This window comes from Ambystoma mexicanum, chromosome 14 (assembly GCF_040938575.1).
Source record: "Ambystoma mexicanum isolate Mex_15411 chromosome 14, UKY_AmexF1_1, whole genome shotgun sequence".
NCBI classification, from domain to species: Eukaryota; Metazoa; Chordata; class Amphibia; order Caudata; family Ambystomatidae; genus Ambystoma; species Ambystoma mexicanum.
Genome location: NC_090940.1, coordinates 118,566,477 through 118,586,610, shown reverse-complemented (window position 1 = coordinate 118,586,610; position 20,134 = coordinate 118,566,477). Strand labels below are relative to the sequence as shown.

The 20,134-nt window shown below is 45.7% G+C and overlaps 1 protein-coding gene across 2 annotated transcripts in view; it reads right to left on the bottom strand.

Annotated features, from left to right (window-relative positions):
* Nucleotides 1–20,134, bottom strand: part of FUT8 (fucosyltransferase 8) — an 857,288-nt gene that overhangs the window by 568,502 nt on the left and 268,652 nt on the right. The window contains exon 3 of one of the 2 annotated variants that reach the window (XM_069638672.1): nt 16,595–16,623. The exons of the other annotated variant lie outside the window; for it this stretch is intronic. The gene's annotated coding sequence lies outside the window, so the exon portion shown is untranslated. The remainder of the gene's footprint in view (nt 1–16,594; nt 16,624–20,134) is intronic. 2 annotated transcript variants of the gene reach the window in all.

Below are 20,134 nucleotides of genomic sequence, written 5' to 3'. Positions count from 1 at the left end.
CGGTTGCCTCACCCCCACTCCCCGAAGACCACTCAACCAGGTGATCCTTCCGCACTGGTCCACCCCCAGGGTCTGGATCCAAAGGCAATGGCCATGCCCTGGTCACCGGAAAGGGAGATCCCCAGGGACTAGCAGGTGAGACAATCCTTTGGTTTCTCACGTGCTCTCCAGATGTTTTAAACTATTCTATTCTATTCTTGACTATTGTGGCTAGTGCTGATGGGAGTTGTAGTAAAAACACCAGGTCTGACAAATGATGCAGACCACAACCTTCGACTGTAAATCACAGTCTCAATTGCTCAAATCTTTCCTACTAGCCATGTTTTTGATTCCTCTGTGGGGGAGCACTCAGTTTTAAAGATGGGTTCCCCACCAAAGGAGCTGTTATCGTGCAGGTGGAGAGAAGCGCGTACCCGCAAGCGTCACATCTTTTAATTTTGTTATGTAATATCCCTGCACCGTCCGTTTCTTACAGGCAGTATCTTTTATACATTTGCTAATGGCAGCCTGCTTCTCTTCAGCACTGACCTGCACCACAGTGACTGCACCGTCGTACTGGGTATAAAAATGGATCAGGTACCAATGAAAAAAGTGTAACTGGTAAATTGATCCACACGTGACAGACTGTAGCGCCCAATGGGAGTTTCTCTGTCAAAATGTTTTTTTCCAAATCGTGCATTTTGAAGAAGATTCGTCAAGTCACACTGGTCCAAACTAGCAGCCGCACAGTGAAGTAACTCACCTGCCTGGCCCCATTTTGCCAGAAAACTGATCTACGATAGTGTGCTGTGCCTGCACTTTGGAATTGCTGTGTTGCCCTGTAGGCCAGTCCGAGCCTGAGTGACTGAGAAGCGCAGTCAGTGCTGGACTGTGGGGACCTATGCGAGTCTGAGTAGCACTTACTGGAGGGCATGGAAGAGGTGTTTGAGTATGCTATCAAGGAGCGTGGAAAACACTGTCCACTCCAAATACCTCAAACACTAAAGCTTGAATAGCTTGACCATCGATTAGAGACATACAGGCCAACATTATCCATTCCATTCTGGGGACACTACTGCCTTGCATAATGGGACTTGCAGTTTTTAGGACTACAAGACCCAGAATGCAAAGTTAAAACCAGGCTGGAATGGATCATGTTAACGTGTAGCAACAAACCTGCAGATTTTCATAGGATATACACAAAGCGAGTCAATAGGTTGCTGAGTGTAATGAAACAGGATGCAGTTTCTTTTCGGAGTCATGTAATAAAGTACACAACTGCATTACGAAATAGAACACCTAAAATACACCCGGCTAACCTAGATTGGAAAAAGCAATTTCCAAGTCCTGCATTTCACCATCACCCCATGTATTGTGCTTGGTGTGTCCCCTAAACCCCCACACTTCATTAATAATTACTATGAGTAAACACTGACAGGTTAGAAAACTCATTATTAAAACATGAAGAGATACAGGCACTGGCAAGAAAATGAATGTTTCATAATGTTTGATCACATTTTCCCTTACATGTATGTAAACCAATAAATGCATATTTCTAATCTTGATTCTTGTTCCCAATGTACATATTGCAAGAGTGCGGTGTACATCAATATTGCTGCATGCCTAAAGGGTAGACCGGAAGTGATTTGCATAGAACGCATGGTGCCGCGCAGCGGTGTTGGCAATCACTTTATGGTGAGGGCAGGGGCATGAAGCAATTATCTGTTGCTGTGCACTGCAGAGAGTCTCAGTGTTAAATATATACATATAGATAGATATATACTATCTATATATATATATAAAAAAGTGAAAGTGTGTGGGTTTGTGGCTTTGGGTATGCTCTCTATACAATTCCACAATGTTTCACCAATCTGCACCACATTTTGCACAGTCACCTGTTAGGACCCTCCGGACATTACTGGCTACATGACATGTGGACACCCCACCCCTTTTCCCTTGATTTCAGCAACAGTGAACATTTGTGGGTGGGTTTGTGGGTTCGCGTATGTTCCCAATACAATTCCCCACCGTTTCACGAATCTGCACCACATTTTGCACAGTTAACTGTACCTAGAAGGGAATGAAAGGCCAGGCAATGCCAGGTATATTAGCTAATATATATAGGAAAGTCCATTTGAGCCAAGTCACACATTCCACAATGCCACCTAGTAGCCGTCGCTGGAAGTTTCTCTCCAGTTCTGAGCCACAACAGCAAAGCATTGTGGGTATGCGTTAGCTCAAAGGCAAGCCATTTTCTCCAGGAAATTGTCTTCGTCTTAGAAGGCAGTGCTATTTTATACATAGCCTTGCAAATTTCTGACTTGGGTTGCTTAAGCTATCAGGACAACTACATGCCTGCAAAGGGTCAAGGGCTTGGACGACTGTTCGTAAGTCTATGGCGAGAATCAAGAGCTTGATTTTGCAAAGGAGAAAGAGCTGGTACCGGACCAACAGCATGTTCCTCATGACGTGGGTCTCAAAGGAAAGGTCACTGACGGAGCAGAGGGATTTATCGCTGAATCCAAGGTGGGCAGAGACGCTATCCAGTTTCATTTATATCAGACAGTTCTGAACACGTGTTTCAATCTTAGAATTTTCCAAAAGGCATGAACTTCGTTATATCTTATCCCGTGTAATCGATTACCAGACGATCACCGCGAGACCAAGCAGCGCGCCGACCACCCAGCCAGGCACGGATGCTACCCAACTATCCATACAGGACCCACACTTGACCCAGACCCACACGGGATAAGAAATAACCAAGTTCATGCCTTGAGAAAATCCTAAGGTTGAAACACGTGTCGACACTGAAAGTACAAGCAAGCAGCTTAAAATCTCAGCCTGATGAAATTGTACACTAAGATGCTTGTCACACAAGTGACAAATATTATCTGACAAAACGTGCAATTGACCTTCTGGCACAATAAATACATTGTGTTCTCAAAACCCAACAATGGTGTCAAGTAACTTTGATGAATGAACCTAGAGCACTCCAAATTGAAATAGGGGAACACCGGATCCAGCGCCACTGTACAACAGGGTTCCAAAAGTCCCCCCCCCCAACCACAAAAGTGTATTTTCCCAAAACTGAGACTGCAGGAGCTCTGTCCTTTGGAACCTTATACACAGGCAGCAGGAAAGATAACAAGCAGAAAAATATTCATTTATGGGTCAATTGAAGTGCATATGCTAGCGCAGAGATCCACCATTCCGTTAAGCTCCAACCACACAACTCAACAGTTCCGGATGTGGGTGTGCTTGGTAGAGCCCCTTAAGGGGAGGGACTCTGTGTCTGGTAGGTTTCATGATCACAATTACTTTAAACAGTCAAGGAATTGCATTTATAACAAAAACAGCAACAACTATCTGTGTAGCGTACAAAAGAAACCGATTAGTCCTGAATAATGAGATGATAATCGTCAGATATTGGCCGGCTGTCACTGCCTTTAAGGGGCCACCAACCAGAGTTAAAAGCGGTCTTTCGATAGTTGATAAGGCTGCCTGTGGCATTCCAGGTTTTGGTGAGCTTCCTGGCCCAAACGCACAATAACATACAGACCAAAAGCACACAATACTTGGAATTAAACATTATAACCTCACAAAGTGTTTACACTCAAGAAAAAGGACTAACTACCAAGTAGTCACCAGGCAATAGTCAAAGGAGGCCGATCTCTTGCTTTCCAAGGCCAAAGTAACTGGGATCATTTGGCCTATAACTTTTGGGGCTCCCAGTCTCACACACAATTCTGAACAAGCCTACTGGATATTGTGTCTCTGCATTTTACAACTTGCAATACGACCCTTGCACATCCAAGCACTTTTTAAGCTAGTCAGTCTGTAAAAGTCACATAATGCATAGTGTATGCGTGCGTGCTTGCGGTGCCATGATGACTGCAGGCTTCGGCGCCTTACAAATCCAAAATCAAAATCACATCAAATCAAATTTTGTGTACACTGATGGCACAAATGGCCCAGCATCCATCTACTCAGAAAATGTATGCACCTGCAGCAATAACAGAGCTTATACGTAATCCGCAGCTCTGTCTTTGTTCTTTCGGCCACGATAACTCCTGTATACCAGATTGAAGACCTCAGGAATGTTGCTGCTGGTTGTACCCTGAACTCTACGGCAAAAAAGCCATTCCATGCAGTTGCCACATTTTCTGTGAAACAACCTGATGTTATGCAGCCCTAACCTTCCCCAACAGGTGTATTACAGGACTAACCTGAGCCATATTGAACTATCCCTCTCATTCAAGCTTCCCACTCATCCTCATCTCTTTCAAACTACTATGACTAACAATCTGCATCTTGTTGCATTGGATTTCAAGATCATGCAGAGAGTTCTCCAAAGCTTTTGAACTGCAACATCCATCAGGCCTACCTAGCATAATCAATGATTGGGGCTCATGGGAGCTGTAGTCTAAAAAAATCTGGAGAGCCAAGGGTTGCAGATCCCTTCGATATCCCTTCTTGGTAGGTCGCTCTTGACTGCAAGCAAAGCCATATTGTCTCAGACTAATTGCAGGAAGAACTGTACCCAGCAAAACAAAGAGGTGATGGCTGGAAGGTTTATAATTAATCTTACCTTCTGGCATTGCTCTGGGCAACCCTCCAGAGCACTGTTCCTCGCTTGCCAAGCCATTACAGAAGGGGAAAGACCATATGCAAATAAGACTTGGTCCCACCCCAAAAGGGGCAGTCCAGCCCAAGCTGCTTGATCACATCCCTTCTGCACGAGACCACAAGCAACCCCAGACATGTTTCAGCCTTGTTTGGCCTCATCAGCAACTAGTAACTTGGGTCTCTAGGCCACAGGACCCACATCCGGGCATACCCGCCCCACTCAGGGTGACTAAGAAAATCAACCGGGTGATGGCTGGAGTATTTAGAATTAATCCTAACCACTGGCATTGCTCTGGGCAATCCTACAGACCATCGTTCTTCGCCTGCCAGGCCATTACAAAAGGGGAAAGAGCATATGCAAATCAGGCTTGGTCCCACCCCAAAAGAAAGAACTGGACACAATGTGCCAACTGAAGCCTCACCATTTAGGGGCTCCATCAACAAGCTTCACTCAGCCAGCTTCCATTAAATCCTTAAATCTGCCGTCGGTCCCACCGAAGAGCAAATGGATCTTAGGGTGAACAGTTTATGTTCTTTTTAGATATGGAGTCAAGTCAGAGAGAGGAGATGTGATTGGTCTCGTGGGCACCTAACAGAGTAATTTTTGTCCCGGCCTGGTCAGACCAGGGCATCCACCACAGCACTGGCGCTGGCCCTGGATATTAAGGGATTCCCCTCCCACCCAGAAAAGGCAGCTTTTGCCAAGGGGTGCCTTTCCATAGTGTCCGAGAGCGAACCGGCCTGGCCTGGCTTCTTATCAGTTCATACAATGGCAGATTCATAAATGGGATGAATTCGGATTACTCTTCACCCGCATCCGGTGAAGGATGCACAGCCAATCAGGTGGCTGGAACAGCGGGCAAGAATACCATTCTCCGCCAGCTGCTTCCAGCTACCAGAGGCCTTTCCCTATGGTGGCAGCCATTTTTCCTTCTTTTTTTCCCCCCTTGGGAGACTGGCTGTGCGCACGAAACCAATCTCCTAAGGGGAAATAAACCCTGAGGTGCGAATGGCTTTTACCCCCACTGTGGGGGGCAAATATGGCCTTTAACAACCCGCCAGCTCGAGCCCAGGTAGGCCCAAGCAAATGCCTCCAAATGCCTTTATGAGTCGTGCAAACAAAGCACCTACAGCTGGTGGCACAACAAGGTGCGTGCACACACACCAACCTGTTCTGACGCTCACCTCTCTGATCAATTATGCCCCCCTATGGTATTGTCTAACCCTCTGGAGGGTGATGTTAAACCCGTGAGAGTCGATGGCCCATCTGAGCGGATGTCTGTCATGGAACTGTGAGCACTGCAGTTGCTTAGCAACACTGGAGAAATAAAAAAAAATACAAACTCTATTTGTTTTTCATTATGACATGTTCTTTTGTGGGTTAAGTTTGCTTCGCTGGATCCTCCGCTTTCTTTGGACAAGCAGCTCTCGCGAGGCCATAAGAACTAGAGTCATTCTGCTGGGGAGCTCATGGGATCAGATAAGGGAACCAAAAGTCAAGTGCCATGAAAAACGCAAAGCGATGCTTTGCCAGGAGAAAATCAAGGCTTTCATTGAGGTGATCTCAGAAGGACAAAGGGTTGTGTCGTCCCAATGGAATCCAAACCTCTGAGGTGCAGGATACACACACATTTCTTCATCAGGCACTCAACACACAAAGCTAACTTAAAGGCAAACAGCACCTGTGCCATGTTATTCTGGCGCCAGACCTTATGTGTTTATTTATTTATATATACCGGAGGAACAATGCTCTTTTGATCACAACAGAACGTACAATAGATAAGAAATCAGATTTGACAGGAAGCAGTGAGCTTCTTACAATGGGGCGAGTTTGAGGGACATTGTGGCCAGGTTGTGGAGGGGAGTAAATGGAACAGTCACTGGGCACAATACATAAGTGAACATACATAGATTAAGGAACCACCGTTGGATAATGCAGTGACGTTAGACACAATTAGCAATGCCCCGTCAGTTGACGACAATGTGGTTACTCTCAACACAATTCCAAACTTCTTGCATAAACAGAGCAATCGTATGAAATTAAATTTCCTGGAGTAGCCCTTAACTACAGACCTTTTAAAGTGAACCAACACAAAGACAAAAAAGCGAAATTAATTATTAAAAGGCATTTTTGGCTTTTTTGTATGCATGGGGTTGGTTGGCCTTTGACAAGCTCTGCCGTAACGGTACTAACTGGCCATTATTGGAAGCAGCTGGAAAATGGTGGGAGTAGCTGGGTGTGAAATAGCAATGTGTTGGGATCCACAAAAGAGGACCAGGACGCCAAATTACAGAGGCGGGTTTAATGGGTGGCACCCAACAGCTAACCTCTCCAGGAATGGCCGTAAAGAGCCATTCCTGAACATTAGAAGTGTTCCATAGAACCTCAATACAAGATCCAACATAAACACAGACTACTTATATCGCAATGCTGAACTAATATCCTATACAGAGTACACCACAATACAGTGCCTGGAAAATGCCTATTTAATACCTATACACAAGCCAAACCTGTTGGCTTGGTCAATGCTTGCTTCTGACAGGACTTCCGTGAAGGACATGTATACTGCTTATAATTCAACCTGCCGAAGGCACACTCGGTGAAGACCGTTTTATTACACCAGAAGCTCATTCAAAGCTCCAATTATGTAATTTACTGGAAGAAGATTGCTTTGAAATAACATTGGCAGGCCCTTCGAGCACAACTTTTGATGTTGCTCTTGATAAAGCGAACTCAAAGAGCTCCCCAGAGGAAGCATTTTGGGCGTGAAGGGGCAGGAAGTGGATGGAAATGGACATGGGCAGTTACTGGATGGGTAAATAACCAAACGCCTACATGCTGCATGTGCCCCCCCCCATATATCCCACCCCTCCCCATCTGCACTCAAACGTAATAGTGTCTGCTTAAGCACCACCTAACAGCCATAACTAAAAATGGGGAGTGGCACAGAACAGCAACTGCAGTGACAAAAAGTGTACATCTGAGATCAGAGAGGTAGGTGGTAGAAGTTAAATGTGCAGCTTCTATGGCACTGATTGAAAAAAGTGTGTCAACACCCTTTGATAGACAGTCCTCGTGGCATAAGGCATTACCAGTTATGTCAGACACTGCATGTACTGTGCTAAGCTTTTGCCACACCAAAATCAACACATTTCGTTTAAACTAACCCCAGAGTGCACATTTGATACAATATTGGCTCAAAACACTCCGAACTGGGAATTTGGCCATACTGGCACTGTGGGAAAGCAAGCACAACAGATCAATGCACCACTCTTCTTAGGCAGGGATGCAACCCACATATTGCAGGCCCAAAATAAAAGTGCTTTCCCTCACTCAGGATACAAGTTGTGGTATTATTTTTATTTATTTATTTAAATTAATAAAGCGCACTACAGCCCGCAGGCATCGAGGCGCTACGAGGGACATGTATGGAGGCTTGATTCAGTATTACAAGAATGCGGCCCAGGAGGTTACTTAATGCAGAGTGTTCAGTTACACTTACAGGAAAACAAACAATGTGTACAGAAGCTTTCAAGTGAACATGAGGAACATTTCATACAAAGAGCCTGGTTTTGATAGCTTTGCTGAAAGCTGAGTGAGAGTCAATCTGTCAGAGTTCCGGAGGGAGAGAGTTCCAGAAGGTAGCAGTTATTGAACTCATAAGTAAAGGGTGCGTCTTGGTCGATGGTTGGGCTTAATTTTATATAGTGCCCAAATAAGACTGAAGTGGCATCTTGGCGCTGAACTCTAGGGAAGCACTGCTGGGGTTACGAGAGACTATGCCCACCCTAAAAAGTCTGCATGTCTCCTTCCGCTATTGCAAGAGTTAATTACTACCAGTTTCATGTCCAAAGTCTGGATCTTCCCCATGGATAATACATAGATTTGCCGTATTATAAATGACGTTCTTTTGATACATGTATATCTTAATTAAATTGTTCAATGGCCTAGGTTTATTGACTATTGTGTGGTGAACCATCACTTATATCTAAATATTGACTGATTAATATTTCTAAATAAACTATGTGTATTAATTATTGGTACTACCACATTATGTGATATTAATCTTAATCTAATAATTATGTTGTGCTTGATAGATTGCTTTAAGGGATTCCCAAAATAAACATATAAACCACAACTCTTATGAATCTTTCTGGGTCACGGCTGTGTTGTGCCTGCCCTGGAGGTTTTCACAGACTCTGCTCTTTCGAAGAAACCTTCTCTTCACACTGGCATTTTAAACAACTGTCGCACTATAGCCGGACTCCCTTGGCTGGCCAAAACATTGGAGAAGATGGATACACTTCAGTTGTAGAATCGCATCAAGGATCTTGGACCTTTTACAATAAGGTTTTCATTATAGACACGCAACCGAAACGGCACTGGTTACCATATGGGACGACATCTTGAGTTAAGTTGACGAGGGACATTTTTCTCTTTTGACCCTATGCACACCATTTGGATATGGTTGACCATAAAATTCTTCTGTACCATGTTTCCGTCATTGCTGGGTTTTCTGACCAATCCCGGGTCTGGTTTTGCTCATTTTTGGAGGGTCCATATCAATCTAAGGCTGTATCAAACTATACAGAACGGAGCAGTCAGAGCTGTCGCTGAACTCTGCAGACATAATAAAGTCACAGCAGCCAGGAGGAAGCTCCATTGGCTCCCTGTCCAACAAAGGATCAAATTTAAGGGTACCATCATGGTCTTCAAATGCTCGTCTGGCGATGCTCCAAACTATCTAGCCATCAAACTAAGGAAGGCACCTCTTAAAGGAGAACTTCGCTCTAATGTAAACAAGATTTACACCAACCTCGTCAAATTGGCGGCACAAATTTCGCCTATTGGGGTCCTATGATCTGGAACTTTCTACCCCAGATGGTTAAGAATAGTGCATCTCTCACTGTATCTAGGAAACAACTTAAGACGCACCTGTTTGATGAGGGAGAAAACTAGCTCGGATGATTACATAGCGTAGTGTAAATGCGTTGTTTTGTGTTTCTCTTTTCCTTGTTGTCTTTGTGAGCGCTCTGAGGCCTATGGGCGATTTAGCACTATATAAAAACTACTATAGATAGATGGATATTTCCTTTCTACCTCTATCCCAATTACATGTGGGGTCACACGAGGGTCTCCCTGTCACCCTTTTTTAATGTTTATATTCAACCCCACATGTCCATTTTCAACAGGTTTAATATCAAATATGGTTCATATGTGGATGAAACTCAGATTTATGTCCGCACCTCCAGTCCCACTGAAGAATGTCGATTCCTGCTTCATTGAAGTTGGAAGTTGAATTAATGAATGGACTTCAACAAGATACCTCAAAAACGTAGTTTTTTATTTTTATTTGGACCCAAGCATATACTTAACCCAGTCAGACTCATCGATCTCCTTGCCTTTTCGATCTACCCTTTTCCTTTGATAATGAACTGAAAAACCTAGGCTGTATCTGACAATCCAACTTCGGTTGTGAACAGCAGGCGGGAGAAATCGTCCAGTCAGTTTTCCAGAGACCTCGCCTGTTGCGTCAGGCTCTCCCTTCCATCTCATCAAACCACCTGCCTGTACAAAGAGCCCTTGTTAATTCCAAATTAGACCATGCCAATGCTCTTTTTGCTGGGATCGCTGTGGGTCAGCTTGACCCAAAGCAATCTGCTCCGATTAATGGGGTTTGTCCACCCATCTACATTCTCCACAATCTCTTTTCATAGAAAGTCCCTGAACTTGCTCCCTTTTCAGGAAAGGATCCATTTTAGGATATTTTGCCTGGTTTTTAAATGTTGACATGGCCTTGCTCCTTCCTATTTGTCAAGGAAAAATCTTCACCAACCTAAGCGCCCCTCTTGCCAGTGCCCACTTCCCAGCAGAAGACTGGAGGGGCAAGAAAAGTTTGCAGTTGTTGGCACCTGTGTCTCTGGATTTCCCTCCCTTCTCATCTTAGAGAAATTATCGCAGACTTTTTTTTGCTAAGCTCTAAAAACACATCTTTTCAAAAGAACCATGTTCTTCCTCGCTGGTGCTCTGCCAGATTCGGCTACGGCTTATTCCATTGGCCCCTAGATGCAGTTAAATGTGACTCGTTTCCATAGCACCATATAAATTACGCAAATCCAATCAACTTTCAAGTGACCCCACAAGACAGGAATTTCATTATGGTTGCGCTCCCTCATTACAAGAGCCGTGCCGACATCTCATAATGCTATTTGTGCTTACTTCCCTGTACCTTGGTTTCACGCTTCACTCCATTGCCTGCAACAGCGAACTAAATCTTAAGGAACAGATCAGGTGCGTACAAATATAGCTTTTCTGTGTACTTGTTTAGAGTTTTCCATATGTACTCGCGTTTTTTGAGTCGTTTACACGTGATAATGAAGTCTGTTTTCGTTTACAGGTGCAAATGAAGTCTGTTTTCTTTCTCTATCATCCGATCTCAGCCAGCATGGTTGGGCAATTCTGTGGCACCCAATCACACACCTGCAATAGACCTCACTCCATCAGGTGGAGGACAGACAGTTCGGTGACAAGAAATAACTTGCAACTGCTGTCCACCTGGTTTGATCGGCATGTCTCAATAGGTTTACTGGCATCCCGTGGCCTCTTAGGATGTGTAGCAGCGATTGCCTCGATCGCATTCTCAAATGTTTCTAAAATTGTGATCTAAGCTGCTCAAAGAGGTCAGGGTCCCCCAGGATGATGCTGAGGCAGGGGCATTGGGACCATCCAGGCCTCTGGGATAATGCTGGAACCAAGAAGGTAATGAGACTTCTGTTTTATTACAGGGATGTATAGTGCACAGTGCTGCCGCGTGTCAGGGCAATTGTGTGTGCTTATCAGGGCTAGTTATATCAGACTTTTATTATTGTTTTTTTATAACACGTTTAATACCAAAGATGTTGCTAATTGCGGACCCAGGATTTGAACCGATGTTGCTCTGCGTAGTCCGTTGCCACCGAGCTATACTACCCGTGTTACTCTTTGATGAGTAAGAAATGGTGTGCTGTGTACATGTATAGAATTGAGGTGGCAAGTGAATTTTTTTTTATGGCTGGCTAGTAACTTTCAACTTTTTACCCCAGCGCTTTAAATGCTTATGTCTGTGATACTCTCTTGCCTAAATGGCCAATAAAAATAATTTTAAATTTAAAAAAAGAATGTTATAGAAGATCCCAGGTCATGACGTGAGTGAGGGTTTAAACCAAGTATACTTCAGAATTGAGTAGTACACATTTCAGTACAATCTAGTCAATAGAAGTATGTAGTAACTGCGGCTTAAGGTGCACTAGCTCAAGGCTGGACTGGCCTATAGGCAACTCTGGAGATTTCCCGCTACACCTCTGCACCCTGGGCCTCATTTGTGTGGTAACCTATTTGATTTCCATATTTTCACAAGGGGAAAAGGGCTGGGCTTGCTGAAAATGTCTTCTATGGGACTGCTTTCAGAGTTATTTCCCGGGCATCTTTTGCTTCCCGGTCCCACCCTGCACTAGATGTCACTACATATGCACACAAGGGGTCTATAGTGCTGTGAGCCCATAGTATCGTGGCAGCAAGTGCTAGATAGAAAGGGGGGGAAAAGACTTATTCTGGACTAGCTCATGAGCAGTAAAGGTGCGAGGGATTGGAGTTGTGATTCATTCATAAAAAGAAAGGGCTCTCTCGTTGGCTATCGGAAAAGGGCTGACAAGTGTGCTCTTCCACTTACCACCAAACTGGGATTCTATTGCAAGTCTGAGCACCATTCTGTGGGAATCTCATCCCAGGATCAAACACAATCCCCTTGGAAGGCCAGAAATACGAGGCAACTCCTCGCTGGTCCTACATTCTGGCCGTAACATCAACAAACCTGCTTGAACCATATGTGTGCAAAGACATTTTTTGCAATGTCATTTTAGGGAATTTGCTAAGCACTTATAGCCGTCAGATCGGTCTTGAGGCTCGAGACCTGATCAGGCATCCAATGCGCTCACTGATCGGGATCATTGTGGGTAGGTCTTTAGTGCACTTCTATGACCATTGTGTTCCGGATTTGAAAAAAGCTTAATTGGAAGGGTACTCCACTGGTGTGTATATGTTTGCAACATGTGACTAATCGCGGGATTTTGTCACTTCTCCCCAGCGGGTAGCCTTTCCTCATGAGGCTAGGGAGGTTAGGGGTAGAGGCAGGCGGTACCTCTCCTGTGGGGACTCAAGTTCTGACGAGGAACTCTGCATCCAAATCTCACAACAACCAAAGTTAGTGAAGCCTGCTAGAAGAAAACAGGACGAACCACTATACACGTGCTACTGCGATATTTCACCTGGAAAAAGTACCCGTCTGGTACTGTGATGAAGAAAACCAATGGAGCAATAATGAGCACTAGTCCAACACAAAAGACTGACTAACGTTACACAGGGTAAGCCCCATTCCGGCGTCATAAGTATGGAAGGAGGAGACAACAGAGACAGAGAAACCCAGGAAGCTCAACACTGCTGTGCCAGCGAAGCTAGAGTAGAGGAAAAGAAGGTGTGGTTTCCTACACAGGGCGGAAACCAGGGCACACCAGGAAGCCGAAACACTCTAGAGCACTGAGCGAACGAGAGCAGGTCTCTGGGAAGAGACGTCCAGCCCTGATGAGCAAGGTGAAAATACTGGGAAACACTTCCTGACAGCAAAGCAGCAACCAACACCACAGAGGGTGTCGGGGGGGAGAGGAAGAGATAACTGAAATTGCCGTCCTGACCCACGGAGAAGAGTCCAAAAGGCAAACTACCGACCAGGTGACTCAAGTCCCCAGCACAACAAAGGTAACGGGAAGAGCAGCAGACCTGGGGAGGTAGCGAGTATAACGAATACTATACTCATACTCGACTCAGTAAGACGCAAAGAAATCAGAAGAGTGAAAGTCATTACTGGATTCATCATACTCGTCCCAGTGAAAAGCCAAATGATAAGAGGATTGAGAACTCTGATAAAAATACGATTACTCAATATACAACTCAATACTCAAGGTAAAAGTTGAATGTCAGATAGAGAGAGACTTTCAAGTTTATGTGATAAAGCCAGAGTAGAAGAACCTCAAGGAAAAGGAATATCTTTAAGGAGAATTTCGAAAAGTCAAGAGAAGAGAGACCAAGAAAAGTGTAAAAGTCGGAACTACAACCAATTTGTTTGTTCACATTTGTTCGTTAGGTCTTTTTGACCAAATTATAGTTGTACCTTTTAAACTTCTTCCCTTTTGACCTACTTACCTGAACAGGAGGAGCGGGGGTATCCCCCACTCATGTTCAGGTAAGTAGGTCAAAAGGGTGTTGCAGGGGTGTGCCCCTACCCCATCATCCTTAACACTGGAGGTGGGGGACAAAAATTCCTCGGGCCCCCATTTTCAATGAACGGTCAAAACGGGGGCCCAAGCAGTTTTAATGCAGGAAGTCTGCCTGTGAATGAACAGTTCCTCGGGCAGATCGTATACATCTTAAAAATCTCTTCAGTGAATTAAATGAACTGATTCAGTGATAGTCAAGAACTATCTCAAGATTCTATATTGATTGAACTTGTTGAGAAATCCGCCCGAGGAGAATAGTGTCATTCTCTGGACTGTAGTCGTTTTGTATTAGTGGCAGGGTCAGAGTAGGTAAGATTTGAACGGAAGACAGACTATTCTTTGGACTTCACAACTGACTGACAAGCACCCTAGTTTAGTTTTGTTATGTAGGGAAACCGAGGCAGTTTTCATACCATTTAAATAAAATCAAGCTCTGAATGAAAACATCTAGTCTGCCTCCTTCTTCTGACCCTCCACAACCCCCAGTAGAAGAGGATCCAAAGGAAGCGGCACTCCTCTGGGATAAGGATAACAAGGAAAGCAGGGGTCGGCAACCTGTGGCTCTCCAGATGTTTTGGACTAGGACACCCAAGATCGTTCACCATTGACCATGTTGACTAGGGCTAATCGGATTTGTAGGCCAAAACATCTGGAGAGCCAAAGGTTGCAGACCTTTATAAATGCAGTCTAAGCTTGTAGAAAGCATGACGGACCAGGCAAAGTCCTGAAGCAGTACTAGTAGAATAATTATAATTAAGAAAATGTCATGTTTTTACAAAAGGTGTTTCACAACAGATTGCTCTGACTTCTAAAACCAATAATAATAATAATAATAGGTGTTATATTACTCAATTTAATGATACTCAATTTATCAACCTCAGAAAGATGAATGGCTTGCCACTGTCGGGATTCAAATTTGCTAAGCGCGAGCTGGCCCTGTATCTGAGACGACTGCTCAATTCGCTGAGCTATTCGCATGGGCAAGTCAAGAGGTGTGTATGCTGTGAGCCAGTGCAAGCAAGCAGCGCTTAAAGAAATGTGATCCCAACATGTTGTCACCACCAATAGGTTGTCAGCTAATTTCTGAAGCCACTCTAAACCCTTCCTCGGGTGGCCTTGATACAAAGATCAAGTTTGTTGCAGAAATTCAAGCACAACAGTGCTAATAGCACAACTGCACCAATGTCACGACAACAGAAACCTAAAGGTGAAAAGCCAAATACAGTAGGAATTTCTTCAGGATTGACAGTTTTGAATTCAGATTTTACCACTGATGAAATGTGAAGGTACAATGTCAGAAAAAATCCGATAACGCACTCCAGCTCCGGGCAGTAGCCGGGGGAGGGGTTTTCGACACTGCCTCTGGCCTATGGACACAGGATCAATTGTCACCCATACAGTATAGAGTACCCTTCTTCATGTGGGAAGGGTTCCTGGTATCACCCTGCACACACATTATGGTTGTTAAAGGTATAGTCGCCAATCTATGCATTCATTTAGTCCTAAAAGCCACTATATAAGAAGAAATGGGTAAAGAGGCGGTAACACGAGGCAGAGAAGAACCTGACCTGGAAACATACTGACAAAGTGGGTAACGGGCGGAGGGAGATGCAGTTACCACAATCAACACCAATACCAGAATGAAAAGGCAGCTGTGGCAAGAGATCCAGGCTGCATGCAAGACCACCCACACCGATTTGCAGATGGGTCCACCACACCAGTGAGTGTTAAGATGGTCGTACAAACTGACAGAATAGTCACTGCAGTGCTGGGACACCTACCTTAAAATGCCACAGGTAGTTCAGGTCATTGGTAGTACTCCTACAGTGCGCGCAGCAGGTTTGGACGCGGTGCGGAGGAGTCCGCAAAACGTGTTATTGGAAGAAAAAAAGAGCTTGTACGATAAAATGGCTGAAAGGCTACAGCAATCCAAACTGGCCCATCCATGTCAGTACCCGTGGGATAATTGCAGTCTCTAAGATGGCCATCTTGTTGGCCAAGAGTAGTCCCTTTCTATGCACACTCCAGTGTTCCACAACATATTCCTTATAAATCAAACTCTGCATTATGCTCAACTTTCAAAGACCACCCAAAGGTCTATCAAAAAGCATGCGTGACAAGTCTAAGTGATGCACACCAGAAACTATGCAAGTCTGCATGCTCGCAAACCCACGATTTGCTGTATTCGGATGGAACCCCAATCTTACCTAGGGGGATTAGACACCGTGCAGAATTCAGAAATGAAAAGAAGCCCGTGCACAGGGCTGTGGTAATGCACTTATGAGTAGCCTTCCTTGAAACTCCGCCAAAAACCTCCCTCAGTCACTAACAGCAAAGAAACGCCTTCCAGGTGCATTGAACTGTGCCCGCCTTGGCCCAAATTTAAATATGAAAATCTCACCACCAGGCTTCAAATAGAAAATCTGGTTCAGGGAAAGCCATTGGTTTCCACTGATCATCAGGTCTTAAACAGATTCAAATGATGGCAGGACTCTACTAAAGACACCACCAAAATCACAAACAATACTTCTATTCGGATCGGTACAACGCGTGGCGGATGCGTAGAGGGTACTCGAGCAGCACTCTGGCCCCACCCACGCATTGCAATAAAAGCCAAGCAGATGAAGACTGCACACTTTTAATCCTATTTAGAAGAGAGAAACATGCAGAGAGAACTCACCCAGGTTCATTGATTCACTGGTTTGTAATCTGTAGAGAAAGCAAAGACATCAAGTTAGACCATCATGATGGCATATCTCTCTGATGAGCAGTTCATGTTCTGTCAAAACATGCAGGTATGTGAATCCCAAAGACACATCCTCCAGAACCAGGGCCCTGTCATGCAGGGATATGCAAAGGGGCACATGAAATTACGTGATCAGTCAGACCCCCCCCCCCGTCTGCAGCAGGAAACAGGCTAATGCTGCGGCGGCGGCTTATGCATTATTAACCGGCTACCGCCTCAATGATAGCGCGGGCCAGTAATGCATGCAACGTTACTGCAGGCTTGCATAAAAAGGGCTTGCAAAAAGAATATTGCAATGCATGTCGCACAAGACAGGTTAAGTTGCTAAGCAAAACCACAACATCGCCATCAACATTTCTAGACAGCGAATAATATTCAATATGTTTGTATGTTTGTGTTGCTTTGCCCATGTACAAATGTATTACTAATCAAAGTGCGACGACCTGGTACATTTCTTTTAAGTGACCTGCAACTATGCTTTGTATCTGCCAAGTTGGTCTCACTATCAGTGTCTGCCTCTTCTTCCTAACCTTCTGAGAACTTCCCATCTCCCCTGCTCCACCATGAGCAACCATGACACTAATTCCTCAAATCCCCCATGTCACTTATTCCTTCCCTCATCCAGCAATCGCAGTGCCAGCCACCCAAACTCTGCCCGCCTCGCAGGAACCAGAGGAGCATCTGCTTCCGCTCACTGGCGTGGCCCAGTTCATCTCTCAACTCGAAATGGACATCATTGTCCGGTTGGAAACTTGGTGCAAAGACGACAACATGACTGCCACCTCCACCCTCAGCTTAAAAACACTTGTAAAGCGCAGCACAAGCCCGAAGGCATATTGGCGCCGGAGCTAGCGAGGCAAGGTCAACAAACAGGGAACTAAAAAAGAAAGGTCTTCAGCGCCCGGCGGAAGGGCAAAGGAGCCTCAACATCACGCAAGGTGAATGGAAGGGAGTTCCAAGCCTTTGCGGCTGCCACTGAAAAGTCACCCTGCTTCCTCAACACTGCCACATCCTTACGAACGCCAGGGATAAAAAGGTGGGGGGATAGCACTGGGTTTCTCCTCAGATCTCAACATCACCCCCATCCAGAGGCGTTGCTAAGGGGGGGGCTGCGGGGGATATAGCCCAGGGTCTCTTGTTTGTAGCCCCAGATAGAAGCTCAGGGGCAACAACCAAAGGGCTAGCTAGCCCCAAGTCCCGAAAGTCCCGACATTAGAGTAGCCCTGGATCTTCGAGACCTAGCAACAACCCTACCCCCATCAAAACCTGCTCTACCCGATCCTTCGTGTTGGCAATTCCTAATCAATGCAAACGTTCACCTCGTCGTTGTTACCTCTCATCAAGCTCCAGGTGGCAATCCTTTCTTCCTCAACAAACGGTCTGATCTGATCACTGCCCTCCAAAGCCCGGCCAACTACATACTGATCCATGGGGTCTCATTTGGATGGACCACCCAGATACTCCTTCCACGGTAGCTTTTTCTCCTCACTCAAGTCTAACCGTGGCTCGACCAGATGGGTCACTGAACCACCGAACCACGACGGACAGCGCCTTATGTGGTGTTCTACTTTAGTTTATCTTTGGGTCCAAGAGAACACATGTCCCTCCCCTGGAAAGACCGCCATCTTGTTCCTCGATGTCTGGAATGGTCACTCTATCCTCTACCTGCCTCACAAGTCTCAACTGCCACAACACCAACTCCTGTCGCGACTCACAAGCTCGCAACCAAGACAACCCTGAAGAAAAATGCATCATGCGTTTATGCGCTGCTTACACTCAACAAGTGGGCAATATTTCTTAACCCCCATTATTTGCGACCCTAAGTTCTGTAGACCACTCCTGGTTGGTGCTTTGCAGTCTCTGAGTAGAAATCAAGAGAGGCCTCGTGCCACCACTCCCAAGGTAAAGTAGAAGCCCACCTACAGGACTCGGCTCAGCCTTCCTTTAACGTCCCAACACTGTCTATATCTGTAACCTTTGCAACTACTTCTCCACCTGACCGTAATGGCATGGAACGGCTCCTCACTTCCGCCTGTGAACCCTCGCAATCTTGTTTGTGCTGAAATGGCGCGCACTTTTCTCTGTCGCCTCACGTCTGCGAACGTGGGCCAGCGCTGCGTCCTGAGGCATTACACCTCTTCTCTGAGCTAATTCTATGGCAGCATAGCGGCATACGCAAAATAAACCAATCACACATGACAACGCAGTTTGCTAATTTGCCAGCCTTGCCGCTCATCTACTTCCAGAGCAGGTCCACTTTACTTGTCAAAATGCTTTAAACTAACAGGGTTCTTTTGAGGAGTACAAATGTGGGGTAAAAAGCGCGCAAATGGCCCTGCTACCACAGCCACAGACGCTGCTGCCCAGCAGATTGCAAAGTCGGAGCAGAACTCCAGCACTTAAGTTCCTCATGAGGATTTTAAATGCTGCCAATGACTGCACAGGGCTTTATAATTTTCATTTATTGTGCCCAGGCACCCTGTACCAGAAGGAACCTGTGGAAGTAAATAGGGGAAATGGCAACGACCGGTTCGGCGTGGAGGCCGTCACCGCACTGTCTTGATCCAGCACGATGTGTGGCCAGTAAACGGGGAATGGGGAAATGGCACTGCTAGGTTTGGCGTGGAGGCTGCCACCGCACTCGATCCAGCACGATGTGTGGTTAGTAAATGGGGGAAATGGCACTACCAGGTTTGGCGTGGAGGCCGCCTCCGCACTTGATCCAGCACGATGTGTGGTTAGTAAATGGGGGAAATGGCACTACCAGGTTTGGCGTGGAGGCCGCCTCCGCACTTGATCCAGCACGATGTGTGGTTAGTAAATGGGGGAAATGGCACTGCTAGGTTTGGCGTGGAGGCTGCCTCCGCACTCGATCCAGCACGATGTGTGGTTAGTAAATGGGGGAAATGTCATTACCAGGTTTGGCGTGGAGGCCGCCTCCGCACTTGATCCAGCACGATGTGTGGTTAGTAAATGGGGGAAATGGCACTACCAGGTTGGCGTGGAGGCCACCACTGTACCTGAACCAGCACTCACTAGATGTGTGCGGTCAAGAGCACGGGAGGCCAGGCATGTCCCAGGATTGCGCGCCTTTCAGCACCCCCCAAGCAGTGGACCCCCGATTCATCTGCGGCAGCAGACGAGACGGAAGCATGGCCAATGGTCAAGCCGCAATTTTAAAAGGCTCATTGCAATCAGGAGCCAGTAAAACGGCCCCTTGCTATGAATAATGTGGCTATTTTTGCAGCAGTGGTCCTGAAGATTTGACCCGGGAGCAGTGCCATTGCAATTGCATGGTGTTTTTATGATATACATAATGTAAAAACGAATCTTCGAAATTATATATGCAGTTATATTCTGCTATGTTACGTGTAGTTTGTGTAGTGCACCGCTGCCATTTACACGACTTCATGGCAGAATGTTGCCCCAAATGGAGGCAAATGTCCGCGATGATCTTGGATTCCTTGGAATGGG